At 42.5% G+C, this 25,502-nt stretch overlaps 1 protein-coding gene and 1 long non-coding RNA gene across 2 annotated transcripts in view; one reads left to right on the top strand and one right to left on the bottom strand.

Annotated features, from left to right (window-relative positions):
- Positions 1-25,502, top strand: part of PGM5 (phosphoglucomutase 5) — a 178,060-nt gene that overhangs the window by 149,271 nt on the left and 3,287 nt on the right. The window lies entirely within an intron of this gene.
- Positions 17,271-22,500, bottom strand: LOC141571344 (uncharacterized). Its single transcript, XR_012496106.2, has 3 exons — positions 20,582-22,500; positions 18,340-18,435; positions 17,271-18,171 (listed from the first exon to the last, which is right to left on the bottom strand). It is a non-coding gene; the product is annotated as an uncharacterized LOC141571344 (long non-coding RNA).

Raw genomic sequence — 25,502 nt, 5'->3', positions numbered from 1 at the left:
CCTAGGAAAACTGAGTAACTCTCTGAAATGGAGGACGTCAGCACCTTAAACAATGTTGCCAGCTAAAGACAAAAGAAGATATTGGGTGTGGTAGGTCAATTAAAGGACATTACGGGGGGAAAAGCCTTGTAAAAAGGGTTAGGTTGTTACACAGATTTAAGTCATTGTTTTCTCCACTGATAAGAGTTTCTGGAGTTAAGGTCATCCCCACTTCCTGGTAAAGTGGGGAGATACCCTTACTAATGGAGATTTCCCTTATACATGTAAATATCTCTTACCAAAGGGTAACTCCTACACAGTTTTTAGAGCTTTTCCTATGTCTACAGTTTCTTATAAATAATCAACCTAAAATAATCCTTATGCCAAAGAGACACATTTTTGACGTGGCGAATTTGCTGTCCTACGTCACTCCTGAGATGGTCCACAAAAGCCAAGTGGTACCACTTTTTTTATTTTTATTTTTTTTAAGTCTTTCTTTGAAGCTGAAAACCTCCATAAGCCTGCTGCTGGAGGATTGTGTTAAGCATTGTCCGGGCCCAGGGAAACCTGCTCCAAAGATTCCACAATGACATATCAATTATTTTGAATTAAAGTTGCGTGACGCGCAGCCAGTGCAAAAAGGGCATCTTGACCTTTTCTCTCCTTGAATACAGGAAATAAATCTACCCTGTGAAAGGTGCCCTCCTTGCTCCAGGGGGGTGGAGAGAGAAATCCTTATTTGCTAGAGTTAAGGAATCCAGAGGTCAAAAGCCTGTATAAACAAACCTTATTATTATTTTTTTTACTGTTACTCAGGCCCTCTTTTAGTTTAGATTCCATACAAATATGCATCCAAACCTAAGTTTCTTTGTCCTGGCAAATCTTCATGAATATATTGTTTCTTTATCTAAAAAAATATAAAAAGTTGGTCTGGTTCATTATTTCTCTGAACATCATTTATGATCTCCTGTGTGCATATATTAAATTGGTTTTTCTCCTGTTAATCTGGTTTTCAACTTTCTTAGAAGTCCAGCCATAACAACTCGTGAAAGGTAGAAGGGAGCATTTCCCCATCTCCTGCAGTATATATACTTAAATCCATGGCTAAGTTCGTCATTACTGCATTTTTTCCATCCTATTGGTTTAAAGAGTTTGTCATTTTGAATGGTTGGGGACTCCTTTCACTGATATTGTTCTTCTGATTGCTGATATTTCCTCCTTTTCTAATCCTAAGCAAGGGTTTTCCCAGACCTGGCTAGGTGGGCCTCACAGTATTTAGCACATGACCTAGCTAAAAGTTTTATATTAAAATAGAACTCCTTATCAAAATTCTGTACATCACTGACTCACCAACTTAAGCCCTATTGCGTAGCACATTTAAGTTAAGACAAAATTTAGAGTAAGATTTTTAAAATCTTACATCTAAACGCCTAAGGAAAGGGAGAAGATTCCCTCAGCAGGCCCACCTGCCTCAGTTACTGAGGAACTATACCTAGGCATTTAAGTTGGACCGTTTGGGGCCTCCTTGCAGCACTGCTTTCCAGGACCACCTGCTTCCACATTAGAGGAGCTCTGGACGGAAAAGCCTTCGGTTAACTGACAACATGTCCAAGACGAGGCATTTTCCTCGAGGTGTTAGTGCTGTTACTGATCCAGGGCCGGGCTGGGAAGCATCCGCTTGTGCTGTTTCTCAGCCACGGAGAAAACCTCTTCTGCCTTTTTGGCTTGTTCTTTTTTTAAAATTGTAGTTGACATTCAATATTATTTTATATTAGTTTCAGGTGTACAGCGTAGTGGCTAGACATTTATCTAGGCAGTGATCCCCCCGATTAGTCTAGTACCCACCTGACACTGTACGTAGTATTACAATATTATTGACTATATTCGCTTATACTGCAGTTTACATCCCTGTAACTATTTTGTAACGACCAACCTGTACTTCTTAATCCCTTCCCCTTTTTCACCCTGCCCCTCAAACTTCCCCCAATCTGGCATCCATCAGTTTGTTCTCTGTACCTATGTGTCAGGTTCTGTTTGTTTTTTTTGCTCTGTTGTTCTGATTGGCAGCCCAGAAACCAGAGAACAAATATCTGCCCCTCTCCCCCCACCCCCACACTCCATTAAAGTACCTCTTTAATCTGCAGACATTCCATTGATAATCTCATTCTAATTCAACAGGTATTTTTTAACGCTTTACCGACCCTAATTCAATACCCGTACACATGGTAGTTACCTAGCAAGAGGACTACAGAGTTCCCTTCGACTGGTTTTATCAGCATCTGGCTATTTTACTTTGCACCTGGTAGTTTCTTTTCCAGACATTTTAAACACATGTGAATGGAACTTGTTTTAAACATTTATACTGTGGTTTCCTGGTGGAAGTATTCATAACCATCCTACTGATGCAACTGTGAAAAGTTGATACAATCCATAGCACTAAGTGTCTATTCCCACTTATAGATTTTCCATTTGGGTTCATTTGTATACTAGTGGTTATAATATTTGTTTTAAATTAATATGAAATAGTTTCTTATCTACATTCAAAAACATTTTTTTTGAAATTCCATACACACTTAGGAATTGGTGGTGAAGGGAGGAAGGAGGTGGGGAGGGCCCTGATAACATGAGAAGGTGCTTGCTTTGCCCTCTCTGTGTCCTTGGTAAATCAGAAAGGAAAGCTTCCAAGTCCTGTTTCTGGAAGATTGTGTAGTTTTAAAGATACAAGATTACTTTAATTTTATTGGCAATCAGTAGGCCTTCAACCAGCCCTCAAACCAGCTGGTAACAATTTGGAAAACAGGATGAGCCAGAAGGATTTAAATTCACAGGTAACCAGAAACACTCCAAATGTTTCCATTTTCTTTCCCACCAAGTGTATTAGCAGGGAGGCTAAAATAACATTTTAGTCACCTTCTTTCCTTGTCCCTTTAAGCTTGTGGGTGGAGTAGCTAATGAACAATACAGGATCCTAAAGGAAAAGGAAGGAGAAGTTTTGTTGAGGCCTGGGAAAATCACAGACTGACAGTCAGCTCCTGGCTTTCGTATGTAACCTGCAGACTATAACCACACCTAACCCACCCCAACCCCTGGAAGGAGCCTGATTTTCCCCAACCTTCCTTCCAATAGAGGGAATTTACGTATTTCAGATAAGATCTATAATACCTAAGCACCAGGAGTCCCTCTATATTGGATTTGTCTGTCAAAATAAGGGCCATCTGTCATTTTGCTCTACCTGTTCTTATTGTGACTTCATCATCCAGAAATATAAAGTATAGAGCCATTTTTTGTTATGTTGGAAGAACATATAATTTATCATCTAAACCAGTATACCTTTGAAAGTAAAAGGTAGCACTAATAATTATATTGAGACCATCCCCAATAAACTAGGACATACGGTTACTCTGGTTACACACTTTTATGCTATTGTAGCTCTGCACATCTTTTTAGAGATGGGTTTCCAGGAGCACTAGCATTATAAACCTGCTCTTACAGAGGGAATGTGCTCGCAGTGAAGAGTTAGATCCATGGATCTAACCCAGACGGCACATAAGGACGACTTGGAGGGCTTGATAAAAATATGCAGGTGGGGGGCCCATTCCCAGAGATTCTACTTTTATGGTTCTGGAGCGGGGCCTGTAGTTTTAGAGCTTCCCAGGTGATTTTACTTAGACAAGTGCCTGTAAACTTTAATGTGTATATTAATCCCCTGAGGATCTTGTTAAACTGAAGATTCTGACTCAGGTCTGAGGAAGACCAGAGAGTCTGCATGTCTCACAAGTTCCCCGCTGATATCATGCTGCTGGTCCAGGAGCCATACTATGAATAGCCAAGAGTTAGATGAACTGTGAAACCCTAGTAGCAGGACCTTGAATTCTTTAAAATTGTGGAAAGGGCAACACCTGTTTATAGCGTCCTTATATGCATGGGCTGCTGTCCTCCAGACTCACACCTCCAGCTGCCCAGTGGACTCCACTTGAATGTCTCCTAGGCATCTCCAACTTGACATAAGCAACGTGGAACTCCTGCCAGCCTCCCACTATTCTCTTCACCCACCCACCCCTCAAAACTCTGCTTCTTTCAGTTCTTCATCTCAGTAAATGGTGGTTCCATCCTTCCAGATGGCTTGACCAAAAACCTAGGATTTGTCTTTTTTTTTCTTCCTCTCATACCTCATATCCAACAGCAAATTCTATCAACATGACATGTCCTTCAAAACAAGCAGAGTCTGACGCCGTCTCACCACTGTTCTCTCCTCTAGATTACTGCAGAGAGAACCTGTCGTCTCCTAACTGGTCTCCTTCCTTCCACTCTCGCCCACTCCCTGCCCATACCTATTCTCAGCACAGCGACACGAATGCGTTTGAAAAGACATGTGAGATAACCTCATTGCTCTGTTACAATCATCCGGTGGCTCCTCATCTCACTCACGAAAGAGCCAGAACCCTTAGCATGGTCTCAAATGTCCTAGCGGAAATCTGGAAATGACCTCCTTTCTACCTCCGACCTCTGGTTCCTACCTCTTGTTCTATTTCGCTCTCCACTCCAGCCATTGTTCTGTGAACATGCCAAGAACACTCTGCCTCAGGACCCTTACGATGGCTGTTCCCTCTGTCTAAATGTTGTTTCCTCCAATACATCCATGGCTCGCCCCCTGATTTCTCAATATAAAATAGCCCTCACACCCAAGTACTGCTTACCTCCCTTGCCTTCCTTTACTTTTCTGCATAGCGTGTATCCCCATCTCATGTATATATTTACTTGTTGACTTATTAGTTTCATTGTCCATCTTTGCCCAGTAGAATGAAAGCACCAGGAGGCTAGGAGTTAGGTTTTTTCCACTGTATCCCCAGTACACAGAATACCATTGGGAATATTGTAAATGCCCAATACAACTTTCCCAAATGAATGAAATATTCAGGGTTAATTACTTCGGACTATCTCAGACTGATTCTGTCACCCAGAAAACTGAAATAGTCTGTACTCAGTATGAACCTTGGTGCTACCATCAGACTTCCTCCTATTATTGAGGATTTGAATAAAATTAGTTGCCGTTTTTAAGGTCCCTACAGTGCACCAGACACCTCTCTAGAGACTTTAGATATAGCCATTGTCTTATTAATCATTCCAATAGCCTCCAGAATAATCATCCTGCCTTTGCAGGTGAGGAAACTGAGTGAGGGAGCCATTCAGACTCATGGAGCAGGTAATTTCTGGACTGGAGATTTGAACTCAGTCTTAGAACAACACTCGTATCATCCATGCTAACGCTTGAGGTCCAGAGGAGAGAGAATTTCTTCTTGCCTGTGCTTGAATCCAAGGCTGCTGGAGTTTCAGTTCAGTGTTCTCACTGAGAGGTGTTGTCCTCACACCACCTAAGTCTCTGGTTCTTGGACACTGATTAGGTGCCCAACAATTCAATTGAATTCTGATTCTAACTACCCTGAGTTAGGCAAGACTCCACAGATGAAAAAGGCTCAGCCCCACACAACTGCCCCCAGTCCAGACACCAGCCGCAAATGGTGTGATCAGGTTACCCACATTTCTGCCCAGCCAACTGAAAATTCAGGGGTTCCTATGATCCCCCCAAGGCTTGATCATTTGCTAAAAAAAACTCACAGTACCCAGGAAAGCTCTTTGTTATTATTAGTGGTTTGTTATCCAGGATACAATTCAGGAATAGCCAAATGGAAGAGATGCATAGGGCAAGGTTTGGGGAAAGGCTGTTTAGAGCTTCCATTCCCTTTCCTGTCCCAGCACCTGAGGTGTTCATCCACTCAGCTCTCTGAACCCTGTTGCTTAGCAGTTTTTATGGAGATTTAATTATGTAGGCATGATTTATTTTATCATTGGCCATTAGAGATTAAACTCTATCTCCAGCCCCTCTCCCTGCCTGGGAGGTGGGAGGGGGGCAGAAAATTCCAACCCTTTAATCACCTGGTTGGTTCCTCTGGCTACAGCCCTCATCTTGAAGATATGGGGGGGGGGGCACCAAGAGTCACCTCATTAGCATAAACTCAGGTATAGTTGAAAGGGTCTTATTATGAATAACAAAAACACAACTATCACTCAGGAAGTTCAAAGAATTTGGGGAGCTGTAGACCAGGAACCAGGGATAAAGATCAAATATATTTTTTTATTATGCCAAACTTTTGAATGTGGGTAAATGTGTTTTGAAAACAACCAGTTTTCTCTCGCTTAATTTAAGTTAGCAGTGAATAGCTCTTTAAAAATTATTCAAAGAATAATGTTCTAAATACATACTGGTTATGTTTTATAGTTAATAGGGGTTATCAAGTAAGTGGTTAAAAACTTGGAGAATAAAATTAGAAATTGAAATAAATAAGTGATGTGGAAGAGTTGGAAATAGAATGGAATTCAAAAGTGACATAAATGGACATCTACTTAGACATTCAATTTGTATGACAAGATGAAAATTTATATATATGTATATATATGTGTGTATATATATTACATATGTGTTTATGTACACACACATACACATATGCATATGTATACACATATGTATATATATGCATTATATTATGCATTTGATATATATATATATGCATTATATATTATTATGCATTATATATATGCATTATATATATATGCATACATGGTTTTGGAATCATACTAGATAAATATATATCAAAAATATTACATTGTTAGTTTTTAAAAAACCTTCACAGGGATGTAGTAAAAGCCATAAATACAAGGAAAAAACATGAGGAAACACTTCGTTTTATTTTTATCCTCAGAGTTTGATCTGTATTGCTGTAGTTTAGAAATATCAGAGAGGGTGGAGTAATATAAAGACAGTTTAGAAAAGAAACACGTGGTTAAAGAGTTGGGATATAAATACTATGATCAAGTTAAGAATTGGTCATTTTGCACGGAAGACAGGGGTGGCCTCAAGGTCTTCAGGAATTTAAGGAATAATTTGATGCAGAGATAGATGACTAGATGTTCTACATAACTAATGAATATGTAATTTGAATAAACAAACTCAAACTGAACTGGAAGGGATTCAGACTGACTATTAGAACAGTTTCTCAACTGTGAGGGCTCCTGCCCAGTTAACATGGCTGGTTTGTGCTTTTCTAGAAGTCTCTATGACTACCTAGAGTAAAATAACTTAAATATGGGCAAGGGTGGAAAGGATGGAGCAAGATAACATCTCAGGATATTCTTCAGCCTTAAAGTTTTGGTTCTGTGATTATTATTATTTTTTAAAAAGAAACAAGTTTTGGTCAGTGGGTTAGATTTCCCTCTAGTGGCATAAACAGGAATTGAGTACAGCTGTGTTTTCACAAATCAGTCACTTGGAGCTGAACTAAATTTGAGAAAGAAGCAAAGATATACATATAGGTTTTCTATACTCATTTAGGTGAATTACCTCCTGAAAAAATAAAACAGGGCAAACAGTCCTTTTTTTCCTCACTTCGAGATTGAAATCTGGACTCACACTCTATTGCTATGGAGTGTCTATCACACTGAGAACCGTTCCTGGGATAGTTCGTCTGATGGTGGGAAACTCGTTTGGACTGGGAATTTGGCAAGTGTTTCCCAGGGGCTAGTGACTGTCACAGTCAAGGGCCGTTTCAGGTTTTGATGACTAAACCTTGGCCTCTGCTGGAATCAGAACTCCCTTCAAGGTGCTGAGTGTATGCTGACTGGGGACAGGGATTCACCCTGTTCACCCACATGGACATTCTAGGACAAGTGGGGAAGTGTGTGCCTTAATGACAGCTGACTGCCACCGTAAACCATTCATGTCGGTCCCTCAGACACAGCCTATCTCTAATTCCTCTCTCTAGCAGTCTATACAGGAGAGAACCTTATTCCAAATCTTGTAAGAATATCTTGGCAGTGCCACTGTCTCTCAAAAACCAGTGGCCTTAAGAAGAAGAGCTAGAAGTCGTGCCTTGATCCTGACTTTAGGTCAATTTGGGGTTAAGGTTTAGAGACCTGAAACTCTGAAAAAATTGTATTTCCCCTCCCCACTTCCCCACATGTAATTCAGAATCAAAACAAAGCTAGCTTTAAAAATAAATGTAAGAAAACCTAAGGAAATTGCATTTTTTCCCCTTTTGCTGATATTATTTTGGTGCCTCTGCTTTGCTGTACCCAAAGCACTCACTTAACTGAGTTGCTGGTTAACCTGGCACTGTTTCTGTTCACAAATCAGAGCCTTGCTGGATCTTGTTTACTCAGCCTGAAAAGAGAGCATGAATGAATTGGCCTTGGTCACACAAGTACAGAGGGTCATGGGCCATAACTTCTCTCACCAGATGAATGGGTTTGACAAGCTATGGCCAGCACAATCTCCCTTTCCCAGCATCCTCTTTGTTCCAGTCCAGGTGCACAACACAACCAAGTTTCAATGCCTTTCAGCCGGAAGGTAGACCAGGTCATCAGCTGGTGGCAACTCAGGTTTCTTTGAAGCAGTGCCCTTCTTTGGAAGAGAGTAAATCATTTGCTTTGCTCATAAATAAGAGTGTATCTTGGCAAATAACACTGATGGTGAATCTGGAGATTGCCTGTGACCTTCAGAAGAATGCTCTGCATGAGCCACGTACTCAGACAGCATCAGGAGGACGATGCATGGCCTGGGCCCCCTACCAGTCACGCTGCTTTCCCATGAGAACGTGGGATCTGGGCAGGGGAGAGGAGGGGGCCTGTTTTAGCTCCACGTCTGCTCTTGGCTGATTTTAAGTTTAATGCCCTAACCCCGGAATAAGAAACCCTATTCAGAATGCAGGTGAGGGAGTTCCCCATTAGTTTTTTACTCCAGGAAAGCTAGGAGGTGTGACAAACTTCAGAACAGCAGCATTTCAGCACCGGAATGCTTAGGCCTTGGGCAGGAGGGAAAGCAATACAAATTTATGAAATTTTTGTTTTATGGGAGTTTGTTTGATTTGTGAACACTTTTGGTGGTAGAAATCATCGGTGGAGGCATTGTTTGCTGGTTATGTAGCCTGTGTACTCCAAACTTAATGATATGGGGATGAGAGGTAAATAGGGCTATGAGAGTGCTTTAAAATGTAGGTTTTATTGTTATTCAAGTATGGTGAGGTCAATAGATTAAGAGAGGATTGCCACTGGAAAGATAGCTTATTACTCACTGTTCCCAGGAGGTGGGGCCGCACCACAGCACGCCATGCAGGCCACATAGCGAAGCGCCAAGGTCAGTTATGTATGAGTCAGGAAAAGGGGAAATGTGGGCAAAAGCCTTTATTGTGGTTTCTGTGGGAAGGAATGGGTGAGGCAGGGTAACAAGTCTAAAGATTGACTCTTTGGAATAATTTCAATAGCTCTGGAACATAGGGTCTGTCCCTATTTGTCTGATACCCCGCTCTGGGTTGAGTAGGGCTGGTGGACAGTGGCCTGGGTATGGGAACCCAATAAAGGAGGTGGTTGGAGTTTGAGCTTTAGATTGGATAGTCTGCTTATGGAAAGCTCTGCTCCCAGGGGAGAAGCTATTTGCTGTCTCCAGAAATTAGCTAACCTTGAAAGGGACAGTCTCTTCCAGTGTCAGCAAGATTCCAAGATGTCAATGTATCAGAATAAAAGACATGCTTAATATGGAGAAGAAAAGTCAAAACCACGGCCACTTTTTCAGGTGGATAAAATTGTTGGGGGCACCAAATTTTGTTCTGTCATATACATTCGAAACCAACTGTCCCACTCTTCAAAGATTGGCCTTTGGAGTCATACATCCTTGATGTTGAACCCCAGTTCTGCGTTTTTCAATTCTGCAAACTTGAACTACTTAATTTCTGTAAGCTTCGTTACTTTATCAGTCAAATGGGGATAAAAACACTCTTTATTTCATAGGATTGTAATGATTAAATGAGATAGTTCATATAAAGTGTTTTGGACAATGCCTGGCACATAGAAAATGCTCAATGAGTATTAGTTGTCACTAATATTATTGTTCTTGTCATTATTTTTATTAATAGCAATGTAGATCAGTTTTCTGATCACATGAGGATCAAATAGTCTCAGACTAATTAGCAATTTGTTTTATAATGGAATTAACCTGTCTTATCTTCTCCCATTAAATTTTCTGAGGACCCACTGGAACTATGGGAGATGTCCCAAGAGAACTGGCAGCTCTCACAACCTTGGTCTCATAAGAGGCTGCCAGGGCCCTTATGACATGGTGTTTTAGATATACCACACTGTATTGAAAGGTTCAAAAATGAAGTTGAAAATCTCTGTGTCTCCATTCTCCTCTTCTTTTCTCACTCCTCCCATCTTTTAGAACCCGTAATCCATGGAGCCTGTGGAATGAATTTGCTGCCCTCTAGCTTAAAGGAAGAGGAACTAAGGTGGGGTAGTTCAATAATCTTATTTTATTGAAGAGGATGTACAATTGGTTGGTAGTTCCCAGCTCATTTGCCGGCAAGGAAGGATTTGAAGACTGAAGTGGGTGTAAGACAAAGGGTAGGCTCATTGAAGATTTCTGGAGTCTCTGTTGCTGGTTATGAGGCCTGTGCTTGCTGGCTTCAAAATGTTAAATGCAAACAATTAGTCACATGGAGCAGGTGTTAGCAAGCTTTTTGTCTGTAAAGAGCCAAACAGTAAATACTTTAAGTTTTGCTTATGGGTTTTGTTTACTTTTGTTTGCTAGAGCTGATGTAACAAAGTACCATAGACTGGGTGGCACAAACAACAGAAATTTATTGTCTCATAATTCTGGAGCCTGAAAGTCCAAGATCACGGTGTTGGCAGGGTGGGTTCCTTCTAAGGGCTGTGAGGCAATGATGTGATCCAGGCCTCTCTCTTTGATTTATAGATCGCTATCTTCTCCTTATATCTCTTTACATCATCTTTCTTCTGTGTGTACTCGTGTCCAAATTTCCTCTTCTTATAAGGATACCAGTTATATTGGATTAGGGCCCACCCTAATTACCTCATTTCAACTTGATTATCTCTGTAAAGATCTTATCTCCAGAGGTCACATTCTGAGGTACTGGGGGTTAGAACTTTAACATATGAACTTGGCATGGGACACAGTTCAACCCAGAACACTAGTCATAAAATCTGTGTTGCAACTTCTCAATGCCATTGTAGCCCAAAAGCAGCCACAGACGGTACATAGATGAATTAGTGAATTTATTTATGGGCACTAAAATTTGAATTTCATATAACTTTCACATGTCACAAACTATTCTTGTTTGATTTTTTTTTTTTTTTTTTTTTACAATCATTTAAGACCATAAACATTATTCCTACTTCACAGGCTATACAAACACCAGTGGTGAGCTAGATCTGGCCCAAAGATTATAGTTTACTGATCCTCGCCTTACAGGTTTTTGAGAATTATGCACAATTTCTGATTATATTTAGTGAAGCATGCATCACAATGAGTTTGGCTAAATGATACATTTTTTTTTTATGAAAGGAAAAGTTACATTTGTACTTGTATGTATTTACTTATAGAGATGAATTTTGAAGTTTTAGAAAAATGTCAAATATCTCTGGAAATCGCTGAAATTGGCCTTCTGAGATTGAATTCCCTGGCTTTTGAGTACAATGAAACATGAAAGGAAAATGTCTCAGAACATGTCCGTATTCATGAAACGAAATTCCTTTTTCAGGTTTTAGTTTTCCTTTTTTGTAGGAAGGCTCTTCATTTTTCTACTTAAAGAAATTGCTTTCACATGGTTTTCAGATGAGCAGTACTGTAACTATGTCAGAAGAGAAGGGGAAAATGTTAAGGAAAAACTCATGGATAAATGAGATAAAAAAAAACATACAAGTATGCGAGAGAGCCCTGGTGAATACTTAGAATGTAAGGGAAGCAGATGTGTGCCACTTCTGCAGTGGCACAAAACCAGGGGGCCTTGACCTTGCATTCTGGTGTGAATGGGGCTTCCAGGAGTCGGTCACAAGACCTTATTGTGTTTCAGATGCTTTACCAGTGATCCTCAAACCCACTCCCTGAGGAAGGCCACATCCCTTAGGAAGCAACAAGTCTAGTGTTACTTTTTGTTCTTTGTTTGCCTTTAGTTACAGCCTCAGGAATTAGTTATGATGGTCAGTGTGCTCTTCAACTGAAGCTAAGATGCTTTGATGATTTACTGAGATTTCCCAGCTGTCATTTAATACTGTCTTGACCACGTGGGCATTTCTATACTGGGGAATCAAACTGCTGCCCCTAACTCATATTAGCATAGTATATTTCATTCTAATATTGCTTAGAATTCGCAATCATTATGAATTCACTGTCTTTTTAATGGAGAAGATTCAATACAAGGCATAGAAGCAGATACTGTTTCTATCAGCATTTTAAACTCTTGCTATGCAAAGCGTTTCCTTGGACCAGCAACCTCAGCATCATGTGGTTGTTTCTTAGAAACGCAGACTCTCAGTCCCCACCCCAGGCCAGCTGAACCAGATCTTGCATTTTAACAAGATCTCCAGGTGACCTATGTGCACATTCAAATTTGAGAATTCCTGCTATGACAGTATTTGGGATCCTCATTTCTATCTGAGCTTAGCGGGATTGACTTTCCCTCCAGACCAGAGAAATCCCTCTAATGCCCAAGTGTTGGGAAGTATTTACAGAGGTAACTGGCCTCTGCTGTCCCCCCCCCCCCCCCTTCTGGAAAATTACAAGAAGCACAGAAAATAACCCACACAAATGTCCCCAGACCTTTAAAGACCTGTTTCTGTTTCTCAGAACAATTAACAAAAAGAGAAACAAGCAGACCAGTTTCACTTTGCATCTCCATAGAAACCCTACCTTGGCAAGAACTCTGCAGTGTTAGACTGTTTTCTTCACACAACCATACTCGTCAAACCGAGAGATTCAAAATAACCCAGGGATGAAGTAGAGAAAGTTCTAATTTGATTTTCCCAAGGTAGGAAGCTTTGCTAAAATTGTGGGTAGGCAGCCTAGCACTACTTCAATTACTAGGTAAAGGTTAATAATATACTTAAAATACTTAAGGGTTATATGGCAGTTGTGTCTTAAAGGCAAAGTCCACAAAAGAACCTGTTCTTGTGTCAAAAGTAGAAGGAACTCTCAGTCCCTGCACTCATAAAATGTATATTAACCAGCCATAAATTCCATAAGAATCTTTATATTGCGGGGAAGAATCTCTCTTTGAGTAAAGGGCCCGTTTCTATCTGTGTAGTAGCCGGTGTTAACGATTCTCCTGCTGCACGGCCTCCACCAAATGACTCAGGCAGCCCTCTTCCCACTTGGCTCCTGCCACTGGCTCCCAGTGTGGCAGTTTTTGTGAGCTACTTTAGAAACTGAGACGCCCTTGAGGAATGTGTTGCAAGTGCAGCGACATCTGTTCCTTCTGTTTTCAGCATTGTCTTATCCAACTGCAGTCTGATTGTATTGTCTCTGGCTGGACAGATGAGCCCCATGGCACATAAACAAAAAGGAAAGCCGGCTTTCCTGAGGCTGAGAGAGAGATCGTACTTCTGACTGGAGTGGCTCTAGGTGTCTTTCATTCAAAAAACTGAAAGCACTTCTGATAGTCTTAATCTTGTTTTCATCTGATCTTCCATCAGAAAAGATAATATAAACTTCATTTTACGGGCAAGGAAGCAGAAGCCAGAAGGGTTGTTTTCTATGTACAAAAGGTCAGCCTGTTGGGGCTAGAATATCGGTCCACTCTCTTCCACCCTACTCTTCTAGCATGGCAGGCTGCCTGCTTCAATAATACTAATGATAATAGTAATAATATTCATTAGCATGTCTCACATGCCTACACGTCTATGGGCCAGGCAGAATGCTACATGTTTTGTATGTATTATATCTAGTTCTCACCACAACCCAATGTGATAGGTACTCATCCATCCATGTTTTATAAATGAGGAACCTTTGGCCCTGTGAATTGGAATAACCTACTGTCTCTAAGTAGTATAGCTGGTATGTGAACCTAGACTGTAGCCCCAGAGCCCATGGTCTTATCTAGGGTGTTATATGGTGTAATATCAAAAAATGTGGGGACAAGCGCCCACCTATGAAAAAGACTAGTCAGGGTGCCCACCTCAGTCTGGCATACCATTAAAGCACCCCAGCCCATCCTCTACGACTGTTCGTAGATGCAATTCTTAAGCCCCACAATTCCAGAGTAGCGGGAAGTCTGGTCTGTCTGTCAGACTTCCTACCCCGTTTATGGTCTCAAATCCTTTCCAAAGGGCTGCTGCTCTTCCCCTGGAGCTGGAGAATGCCTCAGTGCCACATGTAACCAGTTACATCATTTGGGCTGTGGGGTGGCAGTTTGGGGAAGTGTGGAGACACTGTTAACTTCTCCCCTGGAAAAGCAGTGTGAGCACCTGGGGCTGGGCCTCCACCACCTGGCACTGAAGACCCCTGCCTAGGCTTGACAGTTCCTCAAGGTGACAGGAAAGAACCCATCCCCTCAGGGCTTCACTCAGCCAGGAGTTCTCCCGGCCAGAATGGGTCAGGGTCTCAGCCTCTCTGTTCTGTGGCTTCCTTCCCACCGCTGCTTCGCCAGGCTGCAGTGTATCCCTAGGAGGGCTGCATTGAGAGGTGATAGTTCCTGGATTATAGTTTGTGTCATAGCCGTGGTCACCTCAGTCCATGCTGAGAATTAGAATCTCAGGAAATAGGGGTTTTGAAGGATCTCAGTTCCTTCCCTCCCTCAAAGTGTTCTGGGCACTTCTTGCAAACCTGACCGGCCTCCCTCACAGCCATCAAGCTCCTCATAGGGAGAATCTATTTCAGAAAAAGAGAAAATTTAAATTAGAAAGTCCTAGATTGCTGGATATACAATTATCCTGGTGTAATGTATACTCATTAATATTGAGATCATTTCTCTTCTTCTACTACATAATTGCTAGTTCAGTCGTAGAAAATTCAGATGTTCGCCATCTAGGCAGCAAATCCTAGACCGGGGCTAGTTTAAGACTAGAGAGCATGGTGGGGACACTGGTGACACTCAGCTCTCTCCAGTTAATTGCCTTATTAATGGGAACCTGAGGTTGCCAGTTTTTCTGGATTTTCATATGAAATTCGATTTTCATATAAAATTTGATTTTTAAGTATTGGCAGGAAAATGGATACGAAAAAGAAAAACCCAACCCTGTGTGTAGGTGCCAGGCGTCAGGTCTAGGTAGAGAACCTGGCCTATTACCACCTGCCTCTGCCACCCAAAGCACAAACCAAAGGAGGCAGCTAAGAGGCAGAGCTGTGTGGCAGATTCACGTGACTGGAGGAAAAATGATTAGAGTGAAGAATTCACCAAAGACAGAGATCCGAGCACAACAGCCCCTGTTCTAGGTTGTAAACTCGATGGGAACCATTCCAAAGGTTGTGTATAGACTGTAATCCAGAGGGGTAGAAACCTATGCCTCTGAACTACCTGCTCCATCAGGGGTCTCACAGAAGGAGATGAAGGAAGCTAATAATATCCTAGGTCTCTAGTTATTCTGTGTGACTTTGAGCAAGTTATGTGACACCTCAGAGTCCTCATCTGTAAAATGGGAGTAATACCACCTACCGCACAGACTATTATAAAGATGAGCTCAATACGTGGTCTTGGAATAGTACTTGGCACATAGTGGGTACTCAGTGTCAGCTAATAAAAATTGCTAAAGAAGATTCAGAACTTCAGAACCTGAGGCACAAACTGTAGCTGAGGGCAAGAGCGGGCATTTCCTCTTCCCAAGCCGGTAAATCATTTCTGTCCTGCTGTGGAGCCAATTCTATTGCCTGTGGCCTAAACCCAGCCAGGAAGCATACCATTTTCTGGCTTCTGAGACTGCTTAGGCAGGAGTGGGAATTAATTTGATGTTCATCTGTGTGAGCTGCGCTTTTAACAGGCTGAGGCTTCCCAGCAGCCTCCCGTGGCAGAATCACAAATGCAGGGCTGGGGACGCCGCTGAGGGCCATGCTGTATCTCATTTCATGTTTACAACAACCCTGTGAAGCAGGAACTACTATTAGCATTCCAATTTCAAAGATTTGGCACAGAAAGATTAAGAACCTTGTTTAGTAAGTGCTGGAAGATGGAATTAAACCCAAGCCTCACAGATTCATGCATTCGACCAACCTACTAGTATACGGTCTCCCGTTTCACTTAAACCTTAAATTAACTTCTTTCCCAACCCAATGAGTGGTCAATCAATGTGTCAGCCAAAAGCACTGTTTAGACTGTACCTTTTGCTCTGGTCAACTATTGTTGCTCAACAAATCACCTCAAAACTTAGTGTCACAGTACAACAGTGACGTCAGCGAGCTCATGTCCCATGCAGGTCAGGAGTTTGGACATGGCCTAGGGGGGTGGCTTGTCCCTGCTCCATGATGTGTGGGGTCTCCGATTGGAAAACCAGAAGGGCTGGGAGTAGCTCAATAGCCAGGAACTGGAATCTTCTGGAGGCCTCTTCACCTCTTGATCTGGGAATAACTGGACTTCTTACACAGAGGGTTGCTCAGGGCAGCATGGGGAAACTTCGAGGCCTTCGGTGACGCAGGCTCAGAAATCCTAGCACTTTTGCCAAACTCTGTGGGTTGAACAAGCCTCCAGGTTTCAAGGGAAGAGAGACTAGATCCTACCTCTTAACAGGAGGAATGCCAAAGAATTTACAGCCATGCTTTAAAAGTGCTACATCATTCTTATCTTTTTAATTGGCTTCAGAATATCCAATATGGTAAAGATGGCTTCATGCCTAAGAGCAAAATATGGTTCAGCAGCATAGAGTTTCCAAGACATTTTCTGATTCAGAAAATGTTTTTTTGATACGACATTTCCCACTTCCTCGTAGTGAATGGTGTTTTCATCAGTCAGGAGGGCTAGATAATGCCATGGTAACCAACAACCTAAACTCTCAGCAGCTTAAAACCACCACTGAAAATAAGGTTTATTTCTAATTTATATTATATATTCACCACACCTTGACCGGGGAGTCTCTTCCATGTTGTTCAAACCCTAAGGTCTGGGTGTATGGAACAGGCAATGGAATATTGCTGGCTACTGTAAGGAGGAGAAGAGCTTTGACTGAAGGTGGTCACGTGTCTTCTCCTACAGCCAGAGGGCCCACCTGCCAACAGGGGGCCTGGAAGCTCAGCCTTCGTGTCAGAGGAGCGTTGGTATAGAGGTATCCGTATGTGACACTGATGACTACCGCAGTGATGGAGTAACGCCATGAAAGAGAGGGAGCTTCCATTTATTATTTTGATTAGTCTTCCTGAGCCCAACCCTGTGAGAGCTTTGCAACCAAATATTTGCAACTAATCTTTTGGAAGTGTCTGAAAGTCAGCTAGTTTGGAGGAATGGGAGCCAGTGAATTTCTTCAGATTCTATTGCACAAACCAAATTCAAAACTCCAGTGGACACCACCCATTGGAGGAGCTACAGGAAGGCTGACTAGGGTTCCAAGCTTGGTTTCATGATCCTGACATGTGCCTTGAGGAGAAACCCAGGACTGCCTATGTCTAAGAATCAGCGGTCTTCAGGGATCCCTCCCTAGTCCTGGTAGATGTTCCATATTGGTCCCCGGCTTGTGTGGCCGTAAAAGCCAGGTGCTCTTCTACGGTAGAGAGGGTGTAAGGGGACAGCTCGACTCTCAGTCAGTGTTCTGTGCTACATCCATACGTCTCTTCCTCCCAATGTGAAGCCACACTCAGTGGATGTCCCAGTGGATGTCCATTACCCTCCCACCACATCACACAGTGGCCAGCTTCCCGTGACAAGGCATGGGCTCAAGAATTCAAATGACAGGCAGAGAACTCACCAGTGTGGATAGGGTAGCAGAGCATGGAAAAAATAGGAAGTTGTTGGTTAGAACTGGTGTGCCATCTAAAAGCATTTGATTCATATTTTTAAAAATGTATATTAGTTTTGTGCCAACAAAAGTAAGAGATCATGGAGTGGATCTGGTGGTCGTGGATCTCCAATTTGCATGCCCCGTTCTAGCCTTGTGGGTTGCACAGAAGGTGCTTCAGTGCTAGTTCAGTTTCATCACTGGTTTGGATGACAGTGATGCTTAGGCACCCCCACCCCTGCGTGTCTGGCCCTGTTCCGAACGTTTCCTGTTCATTAGCTCATTTAATCCTCACAACAGCTTCCTATTTCCTGTAAGGAGAACTAAGGCCTAGGGAGATTAAGTGGCTTACCCAAGTTTACACAGCTCACAGGGTCGAGCAGGGAGTTTCGCTTCGGAGTCCAGGCTCGTAACCACTCTCCGATACAGCCACCTCTAGAGTAAGGAACACAGTACTTTGTAAGAGTGCTTCCCAGACTGGGGTCTGCATCAGAATCACTCTGGGAATTTGTCAGGGCTACACTTTCCCAGCCTGGTCCCTAGATTCCCTAAAACAGCATCTCCATGAAGGGAGCCCACAGCGTGTACCCTGGTGATTCTTACCTGGTCCGTCCTCAAGTAGCAGTCTGCTGGGCAATCATTGGAAGACTCCTGTTGATACTTTTAACTCATGTCTAAGGACAAGCCTTCCTGGGATCCCTATGCAGAAAACCAAGCTGAATCACATTATTATTTCAACCATAGAACCCAATTTTTTAAAAAACGACAGGACTGATAACCTAGACCGTGGCTTCAGATATAGTTAGGGAATAGAGGGAAAAAGAGGTGCAGATGGTTCCAAGGAGAGTCCTTTGAAGAGACAGTGGTCATTTTGTTTTCTTAACCTCTGTGTTCAACCTTACAGTTACGTTTCTGCTAACAATTTTGTAATTGGCAGTAGGAGGGTGGGCAACTCTAGTTTCCCTCTGAACTGGCAAGTGTATTATACATGAAGGAAACTTTTGAAGTCTGTTGGGGATATTTCCGAAAGAGAAACGTGAAGACGTCATAGGGACATCTGAGGCAGGTAGGTGTGAATTGTGATGATCTGAACCAATGAGTCATTTCCTATCCTTTCGCAATGTTTTTGGTGGCAGGTGTGGAGATAGGAACAGTATTGAGAGGTAAGAGGAAAAGGGAGAGTGATCAGGGCAACAGTCTCTGAAATTTGAGCTGTAAATGCTTCTCTTGCAGGTCAGCTTGTGTTTGAGCAAAGGGACAATGAAAAGGCACCCAGATTCTGCCTCTTGCCTTACAACTGTGCCCGCAGACGCTGGCCAGCATGGGGGTGTCTCCCCTTCGCCCCTCCCCACACGATACTGCCATATTTCCAAGTGTGGAGCCAAATGGAGCTCACGTTTGGATCTATAGGAAAATTGGCTTCATGAGTCTTCCATGTTATTTTGGATTTGCAACCTGAGTGCTGTCTTTTGCCCCCTAAAGTCTTAAATCAATTGCAAGGGTAGGGAGTGGGGGTAGGGAAGGAGGCAAGCCGGCACGGTCAGTGTGGTTTCTGTTCGGCTTGCCACTGGTTCCCAAAACGCTGGTTTAGTTCTTGCTTTGATTGAACTTTTGGGAGAGTATTTCAACATTTATCCCTTGGAATGGCTTCCTCCCCCTCCCCAGAGAGCTTTTGTGGAACTCTTTTTATTTTTCAGATATTGACAAGATAAATGGGTTCCCTCGGTGTTGAGCTCAGCATTTAGATTTATTTATAGTCAGTATTCATATTCTGTATTTTGATAAATTTTAGGTCCATTTCAGATCAAGGTAAACAGGTAGATTTATTACATGAAAAGGGGGTTAAAATTACGGCCACGGTTTTGTGTATTGTGCTCAAGAGCACAATGTTTGCCATGCTTAACAGTCTCGCTTAATTTTTGTTAGAAATATGTGTTGGATTTGCTTTTGTTTTCAGGAATAATTTTGCTTCCGTATGCTTTCCAAATATATGCAAAATAGCTAGTCATCTTTGTTACCTAAACTCCGGGCTACTGTAAACAGGGCATCTAGCCTATGGGGCACCTTTGTACGATTTAGGAAAGGTGCCCTCAGTGGGAGTGTGAGGCCGGTGGATGGCCTCTGTGTGAGAAGACAAAGGCACCCCTTCCTCTGGGAAGATGCAGCCCCAAGCCAGGACTCCTGGCCTGCTGAGAGCTGGCGATAGATTTCTACCCCCACTTGCCCCCTGCGGGCAGTGCCTCTTATAAAGTGGCCCTGAGGGTTACAGATCACTGTGTTTGGCTTTCTGTGTTACATTGTGGGAGTGTTTGGGGATTTGAAGGGCAGTGTAATCAGAAACTTTCTCCAACACGGAGATGTGTTTGAAACAAAGCCAGATGATGACTTCATTTATAATTGTAACAGGTATGAATTGCTCCATGACTCCTGGGACATAGAATGTCCCATTTCTGTACTGTATGGATCGAACTATCTTTCACTCAGCCACCCCCTCTCCCTTTTCCAGATTATCTAAGGCAGCTCAGAGGGGATGGAGTTGGGAAAGGGTGCGTGCTGTCCTGGGGCAAAGTGCAGGTCTCTGTGGTTGTCTTCCCCCTGGCACGTTGTCCCCACCATCTGTCTGGAGTACTTACCAGTTTAAAGCAAGACTCTGACCAACTGGTTCAAGTTCTACCATAAGCTATCTCTCAGTCCCTGGCCAGCCTATGGATTGGCTGCCTGTAGATCAGGGACCCACTCCTTGGCCAATCAGCTATGGCTGGAGGGTGAGATCCTGTGATACAAACAAGGCAAGCAAATGTTTCACTGGAGCAAAGAACTTGACAGGCACAGGCATGGGGCATACCTTAGAGCAGTGCTTCTCGAAGTGTGGCCGTTGGACCAGCAGCATCACCTGGAACTTGTTAGAAATGCCGATTCTTGGGCCGCACCCCAGACCTCCTGAATGAGGGGCCCCAAGGGAGGGGACCAGCAGTCTGCATGTCACCGGACCCTCCAGGTGATTCCCATGCACACTCAAGTTTGAGAACCACTGCCTTAGACTAAGCAAACCACACATGGACTAAAAACAATTGTTTGAATGAAATCATGAGAGAAAGTCTGGTAGTTCAGCTTTAACCAAAGGAGGAGTATTGATGCAAGTTACCCCTAAGAGCAACTTAATGTGTAATCTGTAATACAGGGGTACTCTGTATTCTCTGGATTATTGTACCTGCCCCAAACCAGGAACTAGGATAAGTACTGTCACCCCCACCCTCCTTCTCACAGGAGACTTCTCTGCACCTTCTAATGCGCTCTCCTCATTGAGACCAGCCCAAGCTGGCTCCCTCCTCAAAGTCTGACAGATCTTGCTTAATAAGTGATTGTGTCTCTGGTTAGGGTTTTACTTTTCCTCAAAAAACCAGTTAACTATTTACTTTGAGTCTTGTGACATTCAGCTCCTTTACACCTCACTTGTCTATTGCTGGTCAGAATAAGAAGTTCAGTTTGTTAGGGGTTTGTTTATATGGCTCTAATTTCCATGAACATGGGTCAAAACAACAACCCCATAAAGCAAGAGAGATGATGGGAAAGAAAGTGAAAGCAGAAAACTTCTCTGTCCTTTCAGGAGGTATGAACAGGTTAAAATCTAATACAGGGCTGGCATTAGGGTGAGGTTAGCAGGGTGCAAAATTTAAGGAGGTGCCAAAAAACTCATTAACCGAGACAAATATTGTAATACAATATTTCCAAAAATCCAAATCAGTGGAAAAAATCCATGATAAAGAAAGTGTCAAAATTGTAAATAGAGGCAGGCTGCAGTTCCCTCTTCAGCCTGCTCATTAGCTTCCAATGACAGCAGAATCTCCTGAACCCACCGAGATGGAGGAGGGGCACTGGAGCTGCAGTGTGAGTCCTGTCGAATGGACATGTGGCCGACTTGGTTTGCTGAAGGGTGACCACTCACGGTTTCCTGCAGTTGAGTGTAGAAAAGCTGTGTCAAGCCCTCTGACAAGTAATGAAATTAGAAAAAAAAGATGCTATATTCCTAATTGGTTAATGTCTCTATTTACTTATTTCCTTTATTTGCAAAGAATCATCTTGGAACATCTCCTACATTCACATAACCAGGAATGCTCTTCTCCCTACCGTCCACCTGTTGTTGGTCAGTGGGGAGGGCTGGTCAGTCCTATCCGACCCCTCGTCTGATGGGACGTTTCTGGTACAGTGGGATGATGACCGTAGCATTTCTCCTTCCCCGCCCCCTGCCCCTTAGGCTCATGTGTCTGCTGCTTTTCTTTATCACTCGTAGTCTCATAATCAGAACTGTGGGATAGAAAGAACAGTAGAGGGGGTGCTTATGTTATCCCAGCTAAACCACCAGACGTGTGGTGCTGGACCAATGATGTCTCCTCTCTGAGCCGGGTTTCCTCATCTGTGACATGAAAGAATCCCACTGGACCATCCCATGTTCCTCTCTGCTTCTCAAGCTCTGTTCTTCCAGTTCTACCTCAAAAATGTTGTGGCCACAGGCTTCTCATTTTTAACCCCTCTTCTCCCCACTCCCCATTCTGAGGGCCTTTCCGATGCCTGAGGAGGGAGACCCTCTCTTTTCCATGATACATGGTTGACAATATGGGAGAAGTGTCTGAGATTCACATGTATCAAACCTGTGATTTCTGAAGAAAAACATGACTGAATCTGACGCTACTGTCTTTTCCACTCACCCAGAGTGCCCTTGATCAATGGCCACAGAAGAATCTGTCTGCCTCATCATTTTCTTTTCATCAAACTGATATAGCATTCATTTATTCCACCAATATTTATCAAATATCTTCTAAGTAGCAGGTACTTTTCTAAGCCCTAATTTAGACAAAGTTCCTGCCCTCATTCTAGCAAGTGTGTGTGTGTGTGTGTGTGTGTGTGTGTGTGTATTCCTGACTATATTTGTATACATATATACTAGAGGTGAATTTATTTATTTAATATCTAACCAACTTATTTAGCGATATGCGATAGCAAAAGACAATGGCAATGAACAGAACGCGCTAATGACAGACAGTAAGGGGGTTAAGACTAAACTATATATATTGATAACAATATCATGTCAAAGGAGTACACATATATATATAAGTTTAAGAGATCCCAGCATATGTTTACTATTGATCAAAAATTACTTGGCTAAATACACAAATAACATCAGTAAGGAGTATCCAACAGCAGTAATAGCTTTATAGGATAGTAACTATTACAGTAGATGCCAAAAGCTCACCAAACCGGGGAACGGCACTGGAAACGTCATAAATCAAAACCTTGCCAGGTGTGTAGCTGAGAGAAAGTCAGGCGTCTCCCACACTGCTGCTTGCTAGTTCCCAGAATGCTGCTACCGTTGTTGTTGTTGGAAGTTAGGACGTCTTCTGATACTACAAGCTGCATGCTGCATACAAGTTCCCAAAGATGCTAGAATTATGACAATTCACCAACAAAAGAAGTCTCTACTGTCCATTGAGGAAAGTTCCAATCTCTTACTCTGAAACAATCCAATCCTGAAAAGCAGTCCTGACACAGCAAATCTTTTGAACAGCAATCTCTTGAAATGGCCATCAATCAATATCCAATCCACCTGAAGTCTGTCTTATATATCTCTTTAGATGCACCGCAGAGTCAAGTTTCTTTTTTTTTTTTTTTTTTTCTCCTGCCTCCCCTCTCAAGGAATAGCCAGTTCTGGGAGGGTCTGGCAGTCAATGACATAAATGCTGCCCATCTGGCTGACCGGCTAGTTCATCCGGATAAGCAACAAGGCCTGTGATGTGCCTGTTACATCATCCTGATACAATTTAGCTACTTCTTCACTTCATCTGCTGATGCGGGTGAAACAGGTAGAAAGCAACCTCATCTCATGTCTCCTCTGCCCGGGAGAATGAGACCAAAGGGGGAATTTACTCAACCCCTGATCACAGCACAGAAGTCACCTTATATTCAGGAACAGACAAAAGCTAGTAGACAGAGGTTAACACCAGCCGATGAAGGCAACTTTTCCTCAACATCTACCCTACAGGTGCCAAAAATGTATACAAGTGGATACTTTGGTCAGCGTTGCTCAAGCAGTAGTTTGCCTTCACCAGTCATCAGAAGTGTCTGGATGCTGATGTAACCACTCTGAGCACGTCTTGTAATTGCATAAGTCAAATATGACTTGTATTCATCTTTTGTTATTGGTATATATTGAGTATTACAAATTTTAATAGTTTTCCTTTCTGAAAACGCGTATACATGTATTTGGCAAGGAAAAAATACTTTATGAACCTTACATTAATGATGTCTTGCAGCTTTCATTCCATAAGGCTGACAAAAAATTCAATCATGGGCATTTTTAAGGACCTCTCCCAGAACTCCTTAGGGTCCCACAAATATCTGAAGACTTTCTGGGTCCCTGACAAATGGGTGAATGGACCTCACTAGTGTTCAGTCCAGAGGATAATCACCAGTGTCTTTCTTCCCAAACCCTCATAGTCCCTTGAGGGCAGATGGCTCCACAGTTTCTGTGCCAGGTTGGCCTGAGGCTCTTTGCTCTGGGCGGGAGTCTCCACGTTCAAGGTCTTCTTCCTATGGAGTTTCCAGAACTGTGTTTCCTTCCCTGCCGTTTGCATATTACCATTGAAGCCTTCTTCTCTGACAAAATCAGGACAAAGGACAAGTACTTGGTTTATTAATCCAGAAAGAGAGTTAGATGAGGTCATTAAGTGCATACCTATGTTGACCATTAATTTTTAGCATGAAACATTAAACGTATGCTCATTTGTCAATCTTGAATTTTGGTCCAAAACCTTTTCTTTGAATATGAGCATACTGTTTGGCGCTGTGATTATCTTTCTTCAAAAGATTCCCACTCATGATTCATCATATATAATGTTCATCTTTAATTTCTTTATAGTCAATGGGAACTTAGAGACTTGTGACACAATCTGAGGAAAGAATTTTCATTACTTTTAAAAATCCCTCCCCAATATTTTATAGTATCTCACATCTAATTTGACAAGATTAGCTAATCACCATTCCCTAATTCTTTCCAAAACATTCAACTTAATTTTCATAGAAAGAATTCCTCCTATTTATACTTGCATGTCACTGGTTTACCTATAATTTAATGATTGCATAGTCTCAATAACAAGTACAACAGGCATGAACATATTTAGGAACAAACTTAACTGACTCCTGGTAAGCACGTAACTCAGCTGCTGGAGGCAGAAGTGGTGAGCATGGCAGAGAGTGATGTATTGGTCACTAGCATCCAATGTGCTGTGGACATCAATTGGGATGTTTTACAGGAGAAAGGGAAAGCGTAGCTGCACCTGCAGAGTTCAGTGGAGATCAGGAAAGAGAGCGTCTGCAGTATGTACAGTGTCACTTATAACCCCCCCGACCCTCTTGTCAATAGGTACCAGCACTTAAAGATGTGGGCTGGAAAATCCTTCATCTTGGGACTGGCAATGACATGAGACAAATATCTTTTAATTTTTCATTGCTTGAAGTTTCAAATTCATTTTCACTGCATTTTCTTCAATTGATAGGATATTTTAAATGTATCTTTACTTGCTCTCTAGGCCCTCAGTTAAAGTGATTGATTTTAACTTCACTCCTTTTCTCTGTCCTTGTTGAACCTTTTTTATAGGTATTGATGAACAGTTATAGAGCCCAAAAAAGGGGGGAAAGGGAGGAGAAGGAAACAGGCAGGAGGAGACAGCAGAAGACTAATGAAAGTGAATAATCTGATTTCTATACAAAAT

The sequence above is a fragment of the Rhinolophus sinicus genome, chromosome 16 (assembly GCF_057876585.1).
Source record: "Rhinolophus sinicus isolate RSI-liver-muscle chromosome 16, RSI-T2T, whole genome shotgun sequence".
Lineage (NCBI taxonomy): Eukaryota > Metazoa > Chordata > Mammalia > Chiroptera > Rhinolophidae > Rhinolophus > Rhinolophus sinicus.
The sequence above is the reverse complement of the archived record's forward strand: the minus strand, read 5'-3'. Positions and strand labels throughout refer to the sequence as shown.